The sequence below is a fragment of the Octopus bimaculoides genome, unplaced genomic scaffold (assembly GCF_046866305.1).
Source record: "Octopus bimaculoides isolate indiv1 unplaced genomic scaffold, ASM4686630v1 contig76, whole genome shotgun sequence".
NCBI classification, from domain to species: Eukaryota; Metazoa; Mollusca; class Cephalopoda; order Octopoda; family Octopodidae; genus Octopus; species Octopus bimaculoides.
The window spans coordinates 118294-138197 of record NW_028315326.1 but is presented as its reverse complement, the minus strand read 5'-3'; the positions used below and the strand labels follow the sequence as shown (position 1 = coordinate 138197).

General features: G+C 42.6%; 1 long non-coding RNA gene across 6 annotated transcripts in view; it reads right to left on the bottom strand.

Annotated features, from left to right (window-relative positions):
• The window catches only part of LOC149129289 (uncharacterized), a 100281-nt gene that overhangs the window by 34586 nt on the left and 45791 nt on the right, over positions 1-19904 (bottom strand). For all 6 annotated transcript variants that reach the window (XR_016240093.1, XR_016240094.1, XR_016240090.1 and 3 more), the window contains exon 2: positions 85-170. This is a non-coding gene — a long non-coding RNA (uncharacterized LOC149129289). The remainder of the gene's footprint in view (positions 1-84; positions 171-19904) is intronic.

Sequence of the window (19904 nt, the reverse complement as noted above, 5' to 3'; positions counted from 1 at the left end):
CAGCAGCAGCAGCAGCAGCAGCAGCAGCATCATCGTCATCAACACCCACCATCATCACAAGGAGACAGTAACATGCACACACACCTTCATATGTAGCTTCCATGTCACATGGTTCCAGGTTCACTTAAAAGTCTTCAAAGTGGTGCCCCAGCATGGCCACAGTCTAATGACTGAAACAGATAAAAGGAAAAAGATAAAAAGGATGTGTGTGTGTGTGTGTGTGTGCACGTGTGCACGTCATCATCATCATCATCATCGTTTAACGTGCGCTTTCCATGCTGGCATGGGTTGGACGATTTGACTGAGGACTGGTGAGCCAGATGGCTGCACCAGGCTCCAATCTGATCTGGCAGAGTTTCTACAGCTGGATGCCCAACACTGGTTGTCAAGCGGTGGTGGTGGACAAACACAGACACAAAGACACATACATGTATATAAATATGTATATATAAATATAAATATGTATATATAAATATATGTATGTGTGTATATATGATGGGCTTCTTTCAGATTCTATCTACCAAATCCACTCGCAAGACTTTAATTGACCCAAGGCTATAGTAGAAGGCACTTGCCCAAGATGCTACACAGTAGGACTGAACCTGGAACCATGTGGTTGAGAAGCAAGCTTCTTACCACACAGCCACACAATGTGCATATTAAAAATTGTTGTGAAAGAGAATTGTTAAAACGTGTTTCAAGAAATACAAAGAATAGGAAACAATTACTCCATATCTAACCAGTTGGAAATGTTTCTCTGGTGTATAATGAAGAGAATGTGTTCCTATGATTTAATTTTTTTTTTTTTTTTCTCATGTAGCCCTAAAGAGAATGTGTAAAAGATAGAGAGGTATTGTTATTAATTTAGTCATGGTCTGGCGCAGTTCTGGCCAAAACCTAATGAAATATTTAATCATCTAGGTGGTAATTATGTATAGCTTTATTTCATTATTTGAAAAATACTAATTAAACATTTTATGAAGCATGAAATTTCTTAAAGATGTATAACATCTGGATTTGACCTTGTGTTTTGCCATACAGTAATCCCAAGTTAATCATGTGTGCAAACCCCATTTCAGTCCAATCGATGACTTTTGTTCACATAGCTCTACATTAAAATAACCTCCATATTTGACTAAAACAAGTGGGGGAATATGGTAGTTCTGAACAATTATCTAATTTGACATTTGATTTTGTAAATATAGAACCATTAATTCAACACAAGTGAAGTGGATAGCTGTTATAATTGTGTAATGTATTTTACTGAAAGTCTTTAGGAAAATGTTTACATTTGCCATCAACCATACATGTTGCGTTGGGTTTATATCTCCCACATGGACCATGTAGCATGATTTTGGTGACATATTGAAATAGAATCAGTTTGTTTATGGATTTGGAAGTTCTGCATAAACAAACTTTACATAGTGTTCTGGATCAAACATATTCTTTTTTTAATATGAACAAAGCCTTGTGAGTGGATTTGGTAGATGGAAACTGAAAGAAGCCCATCGTATATATATATATGTGTGTGTGTGTGTGTGTGTGTGTGTGTGTGTGTGTGTGTGTGTGTGTCTGTGTTTGTCCCCCCAACATCGCTTGACAACTGATGCTGGTGTGTTTAGGTCCCCGTAACCTAGCAGTTTGGCAAAAGAGACAGATAGAATAAGTACTAGGCTTACAAAGAAGAAGTCCTGGGGTCAATTTGATTCGACTAAAGGTGGTGCTCCAGCATGGCCGCAGTCAAATGATTGAAACAAGTAAAAGAAAACATATGACAATGCGGAAATCCATGCTTTTGAAACTCTAAACCCTACACGTACCCTACAACCTCTCTCAAAATGTTCTCCCATATATCATGTTAGAGATCCTTAACTTCCATATCAAATACTCAGTCAGCTGGTGCTTGTCTGTCTGTAATTTTCCTTTTCAGGTGAAGGTGATGAAGAAATTTGGTTTTCATAACTTTTGAACAATTGCTATTGAATCTTGGTATAGTTTCTGCATGAAACTCCAGACTTGCGATATAGAGGGCAACTGGGAATTCCAGTGGGACAGCTTCCTGAGTGCCGCAGACCAAATCTGTAGCTGGTGCAAAGTCCCATCCAGACCTAGGGTGACATGGTGGTGGAACAATGCTGTAGACAAGGTCATTAGGGCAAAGAAAACAGGCTTGGAAGGCCTGGAAGAGTGTAGGTTGGAGGGAACTGCATCAGATAGCCAGAAACGAAGCTAGGAGACAGGTATATCCAGCAAGGGGAAAAGCAGAAAAGAAGACGTTTGCCTATGTTCAGTAACGTGAGGACCAATGACTTAAAGTGTTTCAGATTGCAAGACAGTGTGTGAGAGAAAATTGTGATGTCATAGGAGAGAAAAGTGTCTGCTTGGATGATGGTGCACTAGCATTTAATGATTCTGCAAAGAAAGAGGCTTGGAAATGCCATTATGGAAGACTGCTGAAAATAGAGAATGAATGGGAGGAGGAGAGTTTGCCAAATGTTGACTCAACTGAGAGACCAGCTATCTGAATGGACAGTATGTTGGTAGATAATGCAATTAAGGATATGAAGACAGAGAAAACACTTGGCCCATCAGGAATCACCACTGAGATGCTTAAAATATCTGGTGCAGTGGGTTATGGTTTAGTCACTCATATTGTAAACCAGGTGATTCAGGAAGGAGTCATACCCAATGACTGGTGTAGCAGAACCATAGTCAACTGCAACAAAGGTAAAGGTGATACCTTAGATAAAAATAGCTACAGGGGTGGGTATCAAATTATTGGATCAGGTGGTGAAAGTTATAGAGAGGGTCATAGCCCAACAAATTAGGGAGAGAGTTAGCCTAGATGTGATGCAGTTTGGTTTTGTGCTCAGCAGAAGAACTACTGATGCTATATTTCTGGTAAGGCAACTGCAGGAGAAATACTTAGCCAAAGATATACCTCTGTACTTGGCTTTTGTGGACTTGGAGAAAGTCCACAATCCCTTATCTGGTGGCCAATGATCTCTTATCTGGTGGTCAATGTGGAAACTAGGGATAGACAAGTGATTGGTAAGAGCTGTGCAAGCTCTGTACAGGGATTCTCTCCGTAAAGTGAGGGTTGGCAACGAGTATAGTGAAGAATTCTGGGTAGAGGTAGGGGTTCACCAAGGATCAGTCCTCAGCCCCCTCTTATTCATCATAGTCCTCCAGGTAGTAACAGAGGAATTCAAGACAGGCTGGTTCTGGGAGCTCCTCTATGCTGATGACCTTGCTCTAATAGCTAAGTCACTTCCAGAACTAGAGACGAAGTTTAGGGTATGGAAGTAAGGTCTGGAATCGAAGGGCCTTAGAGATAACCTAAACCAAATCTTAGTGAGTAGGAGGGCAGACAAAGTACAAACCCCTTCAGGCAGATGGCCCTGCTCAATCTGTAGAAAAGGCATGGATAGAAACTCCATATGATGTACCTAGTGTAAACTATGGACACATAAAAGGTGCAGCAATATCAAAGGAAAGTTAACCAGGAAAATAGTTTTTGTATGTGGCAGATGCACAGGGGCAGTAAACACTGAAGATGTACAGAAAATAGATTCCATCACACTCCAGGGGGAAAAATTAGAAGTAGTTGATAGCTTCTGTTACCTAGGTGACCAAGTCAGTAGTGAGGGTGGTTGCTCTGAGAGTATAGCAGCTATTCTTTTTCTGAGAATAAGAATAGCCTGGGCAAAGTTCAGGGAGGCCCTACCTCTGCTGGCAACTAAGAACCTCTTTCTCAGGATGAAAGGTAGACTGTATGATGCATGTGTGTGAACTGCCATGCTACACAGCAGTGAAACATGGGTCATGACTGCTGAGGACACACGTAGGCTTGAAACGAATGAAGCTTGTATGATCCGCTGGATGTGTAATGTCAGTGTGCATAGACGACAGAGTGTGAGCACCTTGAGCGAAAAGGTGTGCAAGAGAGATGATTGCACTGGAATGGTCATTGGCAATCTGATACACCTCACTGCTGCCACTGTTCTTCCAGTCCTTCCAAGCCTGTTTCTTTTCCTTAATGGCCCTGTCAACAGCACATTGTTCTACCACCACGTTACCTTGGGTTGAGAGGAGACTTTGTACCATCCACAGATCGGGTCAGTGGCCTTCAACAGGTTGTCCCGTAGAAACATCCAGTTGTCTCCTACAGCTTTGAGTAATATGTCTCTGAATCTCTTTTTGTGGGATCCTTAAGCTTCCAGACCCTTCTCCTCCTTGCTGGGCATCTATTTAGCCCTGATCCTAAATTCGCTAATCTTTGTCATGGGGTGCATTCTTCATCTGGGAAGATTTTTGCATTTACAAGTAGCCATCTTTCCCTTTTTCTGGCGAGGATGTAGTCAATTTGATTAGTGTGTCTACCAGATTGGTAGGTAACTGATAGGTTTCCTGAAGTTGGTATTGCAAACTGTAAGATCATTTGCATTGCAGAACTCCAGCAGCCTGGTTCCCTCCTCATTGTGGGAACCAAAACCGTAGCCTCTATGTACGCCATGGAAGCCCCCTGCATGTTATCCAACAGTCACCAACCACAGAGAGAGGGTCCCTGTCATTCGTCGATAAGGTAGTCTGCAAGAGGGTGTCATAAAAGCATAGGCCAAGATAATGGTTGCTAACACATGATGCAGCACTAATCTAATGTGACTACCTCGATTACCTTATCAACTAATTTCTCTGCAAGAAGTATACCCATGCCCCCAACTCCGTTAGGGTTCCCTGCCCAGAAAATCTTATTCATATGTTCTTAGTCTGTGAGGAACCTCCTCCTATCCACTTTAATTCTTGGATGCAGCTCCATTCAAGCATCTCAACAATCTCAGCAGACCTACCTTTCAGTGTGCCCACATTGAGTTTGCCAATCCTGCGGGTATGGGAGGTGTGGGTCTGTGAGACCCTGGGATGGGGGACAGCAGCATCATGCACCTGAAAAGAAAGCTCGCATTTGGCAGAATTCATAAACAAACAATAACCTTCAACCTGCATACACTAGACCATCATTTTTATGTGCTACATGATCACTACCTTACATAGGAGATAAACCCTAAGTAGGGGTGGAGATGGCATTAAGCCTTTAGAAGTGTTAATGGGAGACATCCGATATCTGTATATAAATGGGTGGGCTTCTATATCAGCAGGTAGCAAATAATGTATGTGTATGTCTTCTTCCATTATTACTGAATGTAGAGGGAGGGCGAGTTGATGGTCATACTGGAGCAAGTTGTGTGACTGAGTGCATATAATCTCGAAACACTTTGCTAAATGAGAGTGCCTCTCTCTATGTGATTGTTTGGCCTCTAGAAATAGCAACTGAATTTGGCCATCAAATTATACTGTGCATCTTAAAAAGAAGGAGAAGACATAGAAGATAATGTAGTCCTCAATACATGATACTACCTGACAAAAATATAGGATGGTCACAATTTGAATGCTTTTTAAGGTAACACCTTTTCATCTATAAACACTGTTTGGCAATTGATTCACTTTCCTCACTTCCAGCTAGAAGATGACCTCTGACAGTCAAGCAGACAGCTTTGATCTTTTGCACAGATGAAATATTTTTCAGCTATGAAAAGTTGGTTTTAACTGCTATTTTGCACAAACTGAAAATTTAGTGGGTGGAATGAGACACTTGTCCTATTCATTGTTATTAGACAATGCTATTAGTATATTAACTCAGTCATCACACAATTACTGTAAGATTGTTATGGTATTGCATAACATGCTAAAATATCACAGGGGGATGACTTCAATCCTTGGTAACACAAGGATATGGTTTTGAGCTAAAGCAAAGAAGTGAGGCTTTGATTGCAACAGTAAATTAAAGGGCGAATTCCTTTGGCAGACTCTCTTTCTCCCATTCATTCTCCACATTTAGCAGTCATTCATTATGGCTTCTCCAAGCCTCTTTCTTTGCAAGGGCACCATCATCCATGTGGACATGTTTCTCTCCTGACATCACAATTCTCTCTCACACACTGTCTTGCAACACGAAACACCTCAAGTCTTTGGTCCTCGTGTCACTGGACATTGACAAACTTCTTTTCTGCTACTCCCTTGGCTATATATACCTGTCCCTTAGCTTCCCTTTTGGCTATTTGATACATTCTCCTGCTACCCCACACTCTTCCAGGCATGTTTCTTTGCTCAAAATGGCCTTGTCTACAGTATTGTGGCCCTGGATATGCTAATCGATTATCATTTGGTAATTATGATACTTCTTCTACATTTAAAGATAACTTTAATAAATAAACAATTTATGTATTATAGTATTTGATACTTGTCTGTTGTCTACATTGTTCACATAAATGCCAGTACCAGGCATAAGTGGTTTCTAGCAGTAAGAGAAGCTTAAGGATAAAGTTAGTAACCACAAGTCAACTCTTACACTCTCAGTGTTGTGATGAGAGTCAAGGTAGCCTCTTATGAAGAATGGACTGAACCGAAAGAGTGTATATAGTTTGTGTTATTTCATAGTGAAGTTGGAGAGTGTGGGTTGGTTTGCTCATTTGGAACGTTTATTGTTGGTTCTTGAGAGATAGTTACGTTCTTATTGTTGCTGCATTATCTTATTTTATCGCACTGGTACCACATATTTTAGGCCATTATCCCAATAGTGGTGGTATTACTATATTTGATACAAAACATGTTATAGCATCTGGCAACGAAAGGTTCAAAGCTCACGTAGGTTGAAATTCACATGCAAACCAAGCATTAATTTCTTTCTTACTAGATTGTCAGCCTTACGAAATTCCCTTGACCATGTTTTTTTTCTTCTGCAGCCATCCACATATTATTCAAGATCAACTACGTCAATCTTACCAATTTTGAAGGCACAGCTCTTGCCGTTTGTCTCAGAAGGAATGCAAAAGCCAAAGATACAGCCCCCTGTATCCAGTTAAATTGTTCAAATAAAACAGAGAAAAAAAACCCTAACACCTGCTACTATTCTTGTGAATTAATAAGCTGTATACTTTGTCAAACTGAGCCCCCATCATCATCTTTAACATGTCTCACAGCTCAAACCTTATACTAAATATTTTATCCAATCATTTCTCTCCAGAATGGCAACCTTTACACGGAATCACCTTCTCATCAGACATTAATTTACAGAACTTGAAAAAAGACATCATCTACATTCATGTTAACAGTTTAGGAAAACCTGCAGATGTTCTCTGGACATCATTTTTTTCTCTTGCTCGCACTATATAATAGTACTAACAAGAATTTCTAACAAAGGTACAAAGCCAAAAATTTCATAGGAGGACATAATTTGTCAACTATATTGACCCACTCCTTATCTAGTATTTTATTTCATTGCCCTCAGAAACATAGAAATGTGAAGTGTGTTGACACTGCTAACCCTTTCATGACTTACTTTAGCATACAGTATGTAGTGAAACCTCTCTCTCGGGCATTCAATCATAAATGATAACAAAGCGGCTAACATCTAGCCTCCGGCTGCCTTGGACCCTTCTGTCCACCATCCTGATTGGTTCTTATTTGCGCGGCAATTGTCTCCACTTCTGCTTCGCGCCGGGGTGCATTCCATCCAATCATGGCCTTCAGATAAGGTCATGTGAGAGAGAGTTTCTCTGGGTTTCCGGTGAGCCCTATTTCAACTATAAATAAGCCCAATCCAACGACGCCAGTAGTCTTCAATTCCAGATCTCTCACAGGTCTGGTCGCTGACCACACATACAGGTACAGCCAGTTCCAGCGTTGACGTCTTCACCACCAATGTACTGACTACCACAATGTCGTGTGCCAGCAACCCCACCACCAGGGACACACCAATATCAACAAACACGGTTTTATCTCAACACTGTATGAGTGGATTACTTCCACCACGAGAAACAGTCAGAACTAACCTGCGAGAATATTCCGTATCAAGTAACCGGTCACAACATCGATACTCAACACACATATTGTGATACCACAGCTCTGCTCCTTGGCCACAACTTCCTGCGTATGAACATTCTATATCTTGTGTAACTCTTATACGAACTGGTTTTTCTCTATCTCAGTGTTTTAAGACTTTTTACAGTCTATGTTAAAGACACTCTTTCTATGTTCTGCGTTCCTCTCATTCACACACACACTTGTACACTCACATATTGTACACACACTATTGCTTATACGACTGTCCATTATTCCACATTGTTGTATACATTCTCTTGTACACGAATGCTTGACTTATCTACTGTGTTATTTATATATGCCGCATGAACACACACAGACACAAACAGTTTCACTATGTTAATAAATTTACACTCTTTATATATACATAACGGTTGTGTTTGTCGTTCTCACCTTCTGGCACTTGGCTCATATCTCTCATTGTGAGCCTTCTGTTGTCGTCGTCGTCGTTTAACGTCCGCTTTCCATGCTAGCATGGGTTGGACGATTTGACTGAGGACTGGTGAAACCAGATGGCTACACCAGGCTCCAATCTGATTTGGCAGAGTTTCTACAGCTGGATGCCCTTCCTAACGCCAACCACTCAGAGAGTGTAGTGGGTGCTTTTACGCGTCACCCGCACGAAGGCCAGTCAGGCGGTACTGGCAACGGCCACGCTCAAAATGGTGTTTTTTATGTGCCACCCGCACAAGAGCCAGTCCAGAGGCACCGGCAACGACCTCGCTCGAAAATCCTACGATGGCCCCACACAAGAACCAGTTCAAGGGCACTGGCAATGATCCCGTTCGCAAGATTGCATGTGTCGCCTGCACAAGAGCCAGTCCAGGGGCACTGGTAATGATCCCGTTCGCAAGATTTCATGTGTCGCCCACACAAGAGCCAGTCCAGGGGCACCGGCAACGATCTTGCTCGCAAGATTTCATGTGTTGCCCGCACATGAGCCAGTCCAGAGGCACTGGGAACGGTCTCGCTTGAAAATCCTACGACGGCCCCACACAAGAGCCAGTTCAGGGACACTGACAACGATCTCTCTCGAAACATTTCATGAGTCACCCGCACAAGAGCCAGTCCAGGGACACTGGCAATGATCCCGCTAGAAAGATTTCATGTGTCGCCCGCACATGAGCCAGTCCAGTGGCACTGGCAACGATCTCGCTCGAAAGATTTCATGTGTCGCCCGCACGTGAGCCAGTCCAGTGGCACTGGCAACGATCTCGCTCAAAAGATTTCATGTGTCGTCCGTACATGAGCCAGTCCAGTGGCACTGGCAACGATCTCGCTGCAAACATTTCATGTGTCGCCCGCACATGAGCCAGTTCTGGGCACTGGTAACGATCTCGCTTGAAAATCGTACGACGGCCCACCACAAGAGTCAGTTCAGGGCCACGAAATCGCTCTCGCTCTATACATTTCATGTGTCACCCGCACATGAGCCAGTCCAGGGGCACCGGCAACGATCTCGCTCAAAAGATTTCATGTGTTGCCCGCACATGAGCTAGTCCATGGGCACTGGCAACGATCCAACTCGAAAGATTTCATGTGTCGCCCGCAAATAAGCCATTCCAGGAGCACTGGTAACGATCTCACTCGAAACATTTCATGAGTCACCCGCACAAGAGCCAGTCCATAGGCACTGGCAATGATCCCGCTAGAAAGATTTCGTGTGTCGCTCGCACATGAGCCAGTCCAGGGGCATTGGCAACGATCTCGCTCGAAAGATTTCATGTGTCGCCGGCACATGAGCTAGTCCAGGGGCACTGGCAACGATCCCGCTCGAAAGATTTCATGTGTCGCCCGCAAATGAGCCATTCCAGGAGCACTGGCAACGATCTCGCTCAGAAATCCTACGACAGCCCCGTACAAGAGCCAGTTCAGGGGCACTGGCAACGATCTCGCTCGGAACATTCCATGTGTCACCCGCACATGAGCCAGTCCAGGGGCACTGGCAATGATCCAGCTCGAAAGATTTCATCTGTCGGCCGCAAATGAGCCATTCCAGGGGCACCGGCAACGATCTCGCTCGAAAATCCCACGACGGCCCCGCACAAGAGCCAGTTCAGGGGAACCGGCAACGATCTCGCTCGAAACATTTCATGTGTCACCCGCACAGAAGCCACTCCAGGGGCACTGGCAACGATCTCGCTTGAAAATCCTAAGATGGCCCCACACAAGAGCCAGTTCAAGGGCACTGGCAACGATCTCGCTCGAAAGATTTCATGTGTCGCCCGCACATGAGCCAGTTCAGGGTCACTGGCAACGATCCCGCACGAAAGATTTCATGTGTCACACGCACATGTCCCAGTTCAGGGGCACCGACAACGCTCTTGCTCGAAACATTTCATGTGTCACCTGCACATGAGCCAGTCCAGGGCACTAGCAACGATCCCGCTCGAAAGATTTCGTGTGTCGCTCGCACATGAGCCAGTCCAGGGGCATTGGCAACGATCTCGCTCGAAAGATTTCATGTGTCGCCGGCACATGAGCTAGTCCAGGGGCACTGGCAACGATCCCGCTCGAAAGATTTCATGTGTCGCCCGCAAATGAGCCATTCCAGGAGCACTGGCAACGATCTCGCTCAGAAATCCTACGACAGCCCCGTACAAGAGCCAGTTCAGGGGCACTGGCAACGATCTCGCTCGGAACATTCCATGTGTCACCCGCACATGAGCCAGTCCAGGGGCACTGGCAATGATCCAGCTCGAAAGATTTCATCTGTCGGCCGCAAATGAGCCATTCCAGGGGCACCGGCAACGATCTCGCTCGAAAATCCCACGACGGCCCCGCACAAGAGCCAGTTCAGGGGAACCGGCAACGATCTCGCTCGAAACATTTCATGTGTCACCCGCACAGAAGCCACTCCAGGGGCACTGGCAACGATCTCGCTTGAAAATCCTAAGATGGCCCCACACAAGAGCCAGTTCAAGGGCACTGGCAACGATCTCGCTCGAAAGATTTCATGTGTCGCCCGCACATGAGCCAGTTCAGGGTCACTGGCAACGATCCCGCACGAAAGATTTCATGTGTCACACGCACATGTCCCAGTTCAGGGGCACCGACAACGCTCTTGCTCGAAACATTTCATGTGTCACCTGCACATGAGCCAGTCCAGGGCACTAGCAACGATCCCGCTCGAAAGATTTCATGTGTCGCCCGCACATGAGCCATTTCAGTGGCACCGGCAACGATCTCGCTGGAAAGATTTCATATGTCACTCGCACAAGTGCCAGTCCAGGGGCACTGGCAACGATCACGCTCGAAGGATTTCATGTGTCGCCTGCACATGAGCCAGTCCAGGGGCACTACCAACGATCCCGCTCGAAAGATTTCACGTGTCGCCCGCACATGAGCTAGTCCAGGGCACTGGCAACGATCCCGCTCGGAAGATTTCATGGGTCGCCCGCAAATGAGCCAGTCCAGGGGCACTGGCAATGATCCCGCTCGAAAGATTTCATGTGTCGCCTGCACACAAGGCAGTCCAGAGTCACCGGCAACGATCTCGCTGGAAAAACCTCATGTGTCACCCACATATGTGCCAATCCAGGGGCACTGGAAACGATCCCGCTCGAAAGATTTCATGTGCCACCCGCACATGAGCCAGTCCAGGTGCACTGGCAACGATCCCGCTCGAAAGATTTCATGTGTCACCCGCACATGAGCCAGTCCAGGGGCACTGGCAACGATCTCGATTGAAAATCCTACGACGGCCCCACACAAGACCCAGTTCAAGGGCACTGGCAACGATCTCGCTAGAAAGATTTCATGTGCCGCTCGCACATGGACCAGTTCTGGGCACTAGCAACGACCTCGCTCGAAAATCTTACGACGGCCCCCCACAAGAGCCAGTTCTGGGGCACCGAAAACGATCTCGCTCGAAACATTTCATGTGTCGCCCGCAAATGAGCCAGTTCAGTGGCACTGGCAACGATCTCGCTCGGAAATCCTACGACGGCCCCCCCAAAAGAGCCAGTTCAGGGGCACCGGCAACGAATTCGCTCGAAACATTCCATGTGTCACCCGCACATGAGCCAGTCCCGGGGCACTGGCAACGATCTCGCTCGAAAATCCTACGACGGCCCCACACAAGAACCAGCCAAGGGGCACCGGCTATGACCTCGCTCGAAAGATTTCATGTGTCGCCCGCACATGAGCCAGTCCAGGGGCACTGGCAACGATCCCGCTTGAAAGATTTCATGTGTCACCCGCACATGAGCCAGTCCAGGAGCACTGGCAACGATCCCGCTCGAAAATCCTAGGACGGCCCCGCACAAGAGCCAGTTCAGTGGCACCGGCAACGATCTCGATGGAAACATTTCATGTCTCACCCGCACAAGAGCCAGTCTAGGGGCACTGACAACGACCTCGCTCGAAAGATTTCATGTGTCGCCCGCACATGAGCCAGTCCAGGGGCACTGGCCACGATCCTGCTCGAAAGATTTCATGTGTCGCCCGCACATGAGCCAGACCAGGGGCACTGGCAACGATCCCGCTCGAAAGATTTCATGTGTTGTCGCCCGCACATGAGCCAGTCCAGGGGCACTGGCAACGATCTCGCACGAAAAACCTCATGTGTTATCCGCACAAGAGCCAGCCCAGGAGCACTGGCAATGATCTCGCTCGAAAGATTTCATGTGTCACCCGCACTTTAGCCAGTCCAGAGGCACTGGCAACGATTCCGCTGGAAAGATTTCATGTGTCGCCCGCTCATAAGCCAGTCCAGGAGCACTGGCAACGATCTCGCTCGAAAATCCCTAAAATTCACTCCATAATTGCCCACGGGCATATGGCGTAGTGGTTAAGAGCGCGGGCTACTAACCCCAAGATTCCGAGTTCGATTCACGGCAGCGACTTGATTAATAATATTAATAATAATAATAATATAATATAATAATAGTAACATCGTTAGGAATGAGAACCCAGGTTCAAAATTTCCCCGAGACACCTGACGAAGGCTGGAGGGTATATCAGCCGAAACGTTGTGTTAACAACAAACAAGATGAGGATAAATATCCGTCAAATGTAAATAATGTAAATAATTCCTCATCTCTTCAATATAGAACTCTATTATCTAATTGGTACGGAGCCTACATTAGACTTCATTGGAGATATATAGAGAAACTCCATTAAAAACTAGGTCGTCTTTCAAACCATCTAGCTTTCCTGTGTAGATGTAGAGACTCAAAGCTAATACCACCTGGCTTAAATATAATGACACCAGTGGATTCATATAAAGCTAGAAGAGTAGCGGAAAGGGCAGGACATGCCCTCGTCCGTGAGAGGATCTATAACTAGAGATGACGACAGAAAGAGAATTCAACAAGATCTAGGAAAATCGTACATGAAAGAATTTGAAATGGTGAAGACAAGCCAGATTAAGAAGTTTATGAAACTTAAAGGTCAGAGAATGAAGACTGAAGTCCATCACCCACCTGTGAAAGCAGTGATTAATGTAAGTAGCCGACGTCTGGAAGACTCCGAAGAAGCCGTACTAAAGAAAGGCCTCAACTTTGCGACAACCATCAAGCGCATTCCATACTTGGACATAATAGCCCCTATTGAAGAGATAACCATAAAGATACCAAAAGCTCAGGGAGATGAACTAAGGTGGAAGGTGAGACAGGTACTGGAAAAAGCGAAACTTCCCAAACCAAACATCACTAAGGAAGAAAAGTTCACTATCAAACGGCTACAAAGAGACAATTCCATCATAATACTCCCAGCGGACAAGGGAAATGCTACAGTGGTGATGAACAAGTCTGACTACTCCGAAAAATTGGCAAGTCTTATAAGTGATGGTAGCTACAGTAGAGTAAAGAAAGACCCAACTCTGAAAACAGAGAGGAAGTTGTCACAGAACAAGGATCACTTCACACCAATGAAGTACAGACAGCTGACTCAACACTACAGTAAACTACCACACATGTACGGTCTCCCTAAGATTCACAAGGAAGGTATTCCACTAAGACCTATAGTGAGCTGTAGAGGTTCAGCATGTCATCCACTGAGCCGCTTCTTGGTGGATATAATCAGTCCATTAGCAGGAAAGTCAACATCATACGTGAAGAATTCCATCCACTTCACAGAATTGATCAAGGATACCCCCATTGAATCCAACCAGATGGTGAGTCTAGATGTGATAAGTCTATTCACCAAAGTCTCAACTGGTGAAGCACTATCGGTGATTCAAGAAAAACTAGTGACAGACACCCATCTAAAAGAACGCACTAGTATACCAATAACAAACTTGATGGAAATGTTGACTTTCTGTGTGGAAACTACCTACTTCAGTATGGACACTGATATATATCGACAAGAAGAGGGTTTAGCTATGGGTTCGCCATTATCACCGATAATAGCCAATATATACATGGAATACTTCGAGAATTTGGCTTTAGGATCAACACCACTAAAACCAACCCTATGGCTGCGATACGTTGATGACACCTTTATTCTCTGGCCCCACCAGCAAGATGTCCAAATGCTGCTAGATCATGTGAACTCAATAAATCCATCCATACAGTTCACCATGGAAAAGGAACAGAACAATTAGCTGGCATTCCTGGACGTATTAATAACACGCACCGAGTATGGATTCAGGACATCCGTATAACGCAAGCCAACCTTCACTGGACGATACCTTAACTTCAATTCCCACCATCCATACAGTGTAAAGAGAGGAATTGCTCAGTGCCTAAAACATCGAGCAATGTTTATAAGTAGTGATCGTGATACCCACCACGAAGAAATGATCAAGCTCAGTAAGAATCTATTAAGAAACAACTACCCCAAGAACATACTATCTACTCCAATTATGAAGAAAAGAGAGGATGAAACCAATAAACTGTCTACAGTCTGTCTACCCTACGTGAAAGGCCTCTCCGAAAAGATACAAAAGATATGCGGCCCATATGACATCAGGGCAGTATTCAAGAGCAATACAACACTGTGACAGGGGGGGGGGGGACGATACAGTGTTTGCTAGCGTCCAAAAAATAAAAAAATGAAAAAAGTGGGTAAGGCAAGCAACTTTTTCTAAGCAAGACAGAGTTTACTTTGCCAGCGTCTGAAAAGAACAAAAAAAAAAAAAAAAAAAAGAACGAAAAAGTGGAAAGGGAGGCAGAAAGCGTATTAGGAATGAAAATGTAGTTAAGACAGAGTAAGTTAAAATGTAAAAGGCATTTTTTTTTTCTTAAACATGAGATATAGTTTAAAATATACGATGTTTTTGAAAGACACTATATTCTATAATGAGATTATATATACTTTCTCACACAACAATTCAAATATATTTATTTGAAATCATTTATTTGTTTTAAATCGTTCATCTTTCCCCCCCTCTCACTCTCACACACACACGCAAATATACTACTTTGGGAGCGAAAGAGTTTTATTTATATTTCACAACTATGAAACAAAAACGTATGTAATAATTTGTCAGTCGTTTTTCGGACCACAAAAAGCGTTTTGTAATGTTTCAGATTAACAACCGCACGATTTCCACTAGGGTGTTACGGTTAGGGTTTTAGGGTTAGGGTTAGAGTTTTACGGTTAGGATTAGGGTTAGGGTTAAGGTTAGTGTTAGGATTACGATTAGGGTTGGTGTTAGGGTTACGGTTTTAGGGTCAGGGTTAGGGTTAGGGTTTAGGGTTAGGGTTAGAGTTAACCTAGAAGGGACAGGCCCCTTATTTTTGGTTAAGGCTGTTGGGAAGTTTTCCTAAGTTACTCCAATTCACATCCCCAATGCAAACCTTCAGATCAACCTTCTCCTATGCAGATCTCTAATGCAACTTTAACAAAAAACAGTCAATGAGTGGAAATAACCAATAAACTGATTCCTTATAGGATTTCCCAATTAAATTGCCAGCAAACCATTTTCAGCCAAACCAATTTCAACGGATTTCGCTCAAATCTGATGTCCATGTTATTTATTTTGGTTTGAAATAAAGTACTTGATCACTTAATAATCCTAGCTTAATCCCGAGCAGCGCCGGGCTATACTGCTAGTATTTAATATTCCATATTTAATACTCAGTATTTCATATATTCAATAAGACATTCAATACTTCATTTCATTTTACTATTTATATTATCTATTCCATATTCTGTATCCCACATTAATTTCATAAGAATATAAATAAAACATAAAAAAACAGACAGAGTTGGAACTCTTTTAAATAATATATTCCTCTATACACGATCATACAAAACCCTTTTTTTAATATTTTTTTGTTTTTATTTTTGTTTTTATTCACGCACACACACACAACACAACACACACACACACACACACACACACACACACACACACACACACACATATATATATATATATATATATATATATATATATATATATATTGTTTTAGGGAAAAGAACCAAGGTTCATGAACTCATCGATGAAAATCCACTGTCACATATAAAAAAATTAATAAATAAAAGTACAATAAATAAGTATAATATAATACAAAGTAAATATCATAAGATAAAGATAATAAAACGATTACACGTGTTTCATAACCAATTTTCAAATAGAAAGAAAATTTAAATCGATTAAAATATCGAAAATCAATTCTATTAAAAAATATAGCTAATCTTCAGGTCAAAATACAACAATAATCTATATATATAAAAATGAGAATGTGTGTCTGTCTGTCTGTGTGAGTGTGTGTGTGTGTGAATCCCTAAAACTCGAGAACTACGCAACCAATTTCATTCAAATGTTATACATGCCTTACTTAGGGTTCCAGTTGTGTTTTAGTCAAAAAATTTTTTAACTTCTTGCAGAGTTCGAGCCCACGGCAACATAATATCTCCTCCACTATTTAAGTATTACGTGTCAAAATTGAAACAAATACACTCATGTCAAATACTTTCACTTTAAAAATGAAATTATTCCACTAACTGAAACAATCACATTTCGATACTGTAATGACAGATACTTTCAGAGAGAGAGAAAGAGAGAAAGAGAGAGAGAGAAAGAGAGAGAGAGAGAAAGAGAGAAAGAGAGAGAGAGAAAGAGAGAGAGAGAGAAAGAGAGAGAGAGAGAAAGAGAGAGAGAGAAAGAGAGAGAGAGAAAGAGAGAGAGAGAGATGTATATGTATACATCTAGATGTATATGTACACGTATCTTCGATACTGTAATGACAGATACTTTCAGAGAGAGAGATGTATATGTATACATCTAGATGTATATGTACACGTATATGTATATATATATATATATATATATATATATATATATATATATATATATATATATATATATATATATATATATATATATATATATATATATGTTAATTCTCTGAACGAGGTGTTAACAGTAACTGCACGATAAAGTGAAGTATATTTGCCATTTAAATGTGGTTGACCCCTAAGGGTGGATGTTACTGTTGCTTTTAGCCCCAGGAGAACATCTCCTCCAGCTGGCTTATCGACACATATCTGTGTCCTGTCTATTTTTGCCAAGGGAAGTTATCACTCCCATCTTGATCTGCGATACGTACGGACCCGAGTTTCAGGGTTATTTCCCTTCTTCAGCGTACGATAATCGCCGACCTTCGATGAGAATGACAATCCCTTGGCAATATATAAATCTTTTTCCAGTGAAGTTATTCACTGATATCGAAAAAGTGAAAACAAGCAATGTTAATTCTCTGAACGAGGTGTTAACAGTAACTGCACGATAAAGTGAAGTATATTTGCCATTTAAATGTTGAAAACTTCCCTTGGCAAAAATAGACAGGACACAGATATGTGTCGATAAGCCAGCTGGAGGAGATGTTCTCCTGTGGCTAAAAGCAACAGTAACATCCACCCTTAGGGGTCAGCCACATTTAAATGGCAAATATACTTCACTTTATATATATGTAGTGAAACTACCTCCCGCCATTAGATACAAAACTACTATCGCCATTACATACAATCTTCTCATTTAAATATAAATAAATGCGAGCGTAGTAGAGAACCCATTCCTTGTCCATCATGTGACTGATCATTATTCGAATCGGCAACTTCTTCGAACCGTTCCCGCCAGAACGCAAACTGACCAATCACGGCCCCTAATAAGGTCACGTGATGGAGTAAAATTGTAAAGGCATTTGGAGCCCTCTTAACGCTATATATAGATCAACTCATACCCAATAATTTGTCTCGGTCCAGTTTCTCTTTTAGAACTGTTCCGTGTACCACACGACAGCAGCAGCAGCCAGCGACCACTTCAGCAGCTTCGTCCAGCCACGATGACCTCCGCCGTCGCCACATCAGCAACAAGAGTCTACTACTACTATCCAGCATCATCATCATGACCAACACGATTAATACCAAACAGCCTCTACACTACCAGCGTCAACACGCTTTACTATGTACACCACACCAAACTCCGCGGCACATCTCTCTCTTCGATTCTGTTAGGTGACTCAGCTTCACCACGGTAAATAAACAGACAAGAAATTCTCAGCCAGCGATGAACATCTGTATAACAAGAATCAAGGCCCTGGCATCGAAGCCAAAACACAACTAGTGATAAGCTCTGCCACACTCAGCCCCCTCACTTTCACATACAGAACTTTTCCTATAGTATACTAACGAACTGGTATAATTGTCCACGTGTTATTGACTCTCTTTCTATCTGCTGTAATAATACACATACACATACATACTTTTCTTTGTACGACGGCCTGTCTTTGATTATGTTCTTATATGTCGCATTCACACTCTCACACAGACATACATCTTTAACACTACAATAAATATGTATAGATCCGTAATGCATCTTACAGCTGTGTCTGTCATCTAATACGGTTGTGGTCTTTCATTACTGGTCATCTATGTTATCGACGTATAACATATTATGTATATCATCCATTGATATATATATTTGTATGTTCGACCGTGTGACACGTTTAAATAAAAGGAGTCCTCTGTTCTTCCATTCGTCACCATATCTCCTTTTATGAGTTCGCACGGTCGTCCCTTACATATATATAGATATAGATCTATATGCATACATGAATATGTATACATATGTGTAGATGTACATGTAATATGTACACATATATATATACATGCATACAGATATCTATACATATATACACCCATCACACACATACACATGCACACAAACACACACATTAGTCATTTGTTTTCTTATCCAAAACTACGTCAAAAGTACTGAATGAATCTTTATGAAATTTGGAAATTATATTCTATGCATAACGGCCATAACTCCCATGAAAATTCATATATTTTTGATGTTGATGAAATTTTAACCCGAACATAACAGATGAGCATTATTTGTAATTCAACGGTACAACAGTGTAAGACTACCCTTTCAAACATACTTACATTGTGATTTCTGCAATGTGGTGCATAAATTGTCAAGTAAATGAGACGCATCTTTGCCTCCACTGATTCACTTGCAAAGTGTTGAGTAAAATTATTTCGTTGCAGACCTCCTTTGAGTCTTTTTATTATCACTGCGACACACATAGTCCCCAGTTGGTAACATTGATTTCAATGCCTTCCAAGATGAGAGACTGGTTGTTCTAAGACATTTATCGATTGTAAATTTTGTTTGCACAGTTACCTATCGGTATAGTGGTCATTTGCAAACTCCAGAGGCGACACTTTCATTTCCCTTTACTCCAAACGTCACACGTTGTTATTTCAATTGGGTCATGCCCTTCCAATTTCTATAGATCCGTAATGCATCTTACAGCTGTGTCTGTCACCTGTATGGTGAGCAATCCTACATGTATTTGGAATGTTTGTGTGTGTGTGTCTGTCTGTCTGTCTGTCTGTCTGTGAATCCCTAACACTCGAGAACTACACAACCAATTTCATTCAAATTTTACACATGCCTTACTTGTGTTTTAATCAAAACCAATTTCTAACCTATGGCATACTTCCAGTCCACAGCAACATTATATCTCTTCCACTATTTAAGTATTACGTGTCAAAAATGAAAC